Genomic DNA, 1,152 nt, shown 5'->3' on the forward strand with positions numbered 1-1,152 from the left:
GGGGCCCGAGGGCACCCGGGAAGGGCTTGGGGTGGGGCCCGAGGGCACCCGGGAAGGGCTTGGGGTGGGGCCCGAGGGCACCCGGGAAGGGCTTGCTAAACAGACATGTGAAACAGCATCTAACTGAGTCTGTGTCTCAAGCCTCGAATATATTTTCATAGCTGCGACTTCAGGAGAGATGGCAGGATACTGGGCACCTCCAAAGACGCCAGCCTGCTCCTGCGAGCTCCTCAGAGCAGGGCTCCCTCTACACTCCTCCCGCACCAAAGGAGACCCCAACTCCTGTTAGCTGCTTCTGAGGTCTCCTTTCTAGTGCCTCGGCCTTAGCCCTGCTCCTGACCTGAATCTAGAAAAGTCACGCAGTCTCTTTCAGAGGGTGCTCCGTGACCCCCTCCTTATTCCTAGGAATCAGGGTGCCTGCCACAGCCCCCCGGCTGTGAGTATCTTCTCCGGGTCCCTTCAATAGCTCAGCCACTCCCACCACAGGACATTTGCACATGCTGCTGAGGGCCAGAGCTCCTCAGGCCTGTGGCGCTGAGTGCTCACGCTGGCTCTGGGAACCCGGAGGGCATATGAAACAGATTCCGAGTCTCACCCCCAGCGTTTCTGGCATTTGGGGAGCACTGACAGTGTGCATTTCGCTGAGCTCTCGGCTGCTGGTGGGCCACATCTGAGAACCACGGGCTGTGCTTTTGCGCCCGCCCCCCACCCGCTTCCTCACCCGCTGTCACCGGTGTGACGCTGAGATGACAGCCAAGGGCTGCTCAACGATAGACCCCATAGCCAAAGGTGACCCCAGGGCCCCCCAGCGTGCCCGCGCGTGTGGGGGGACTAACTGCCAGGGCTGTTGCTACGCGACGCCTCGGTAGGACTGTATGGGCCGACAGCCCGCTTGTCCGGCCATCCCTGGCCCTCTAGCTGACAGGCCGCTGCTGTACAAGTAGCTGGGAACAGGCAGACAAAGGAAAAAGACAGCTTTGCCCCAGGTGTTCACCCGCCAACACCAGAGGGGTTCAAAGCCAGGCGGTCAGCAGCCCAGGGGCCCTGGCGAGCCCGTGGCTTTCGCTGCTGCGAGGCCGGAGAAATCCCACACTACGAGGTGGACGCGGGCGCGGGGTGGCCCTCTCTGACGGGGCGCGAGGTCTGGGGACC

The sequence above is a fragment of the Condylura cristata genome, unplaced genomic scaffold (assembly GCF_000260355.1).
Source record: "Condylura cristata isolate star-nosed mole 26May11 unplaced genomic scaffold, ConCri1.0 scaffold00015, whole genome shotgun sequence".
Taxonomy (NCBI): Eukaryota; Metazoa; Chordata; class Mammalia; order Eulipotyphla; family Talpidae; genus Condylura; species Condylura cristata.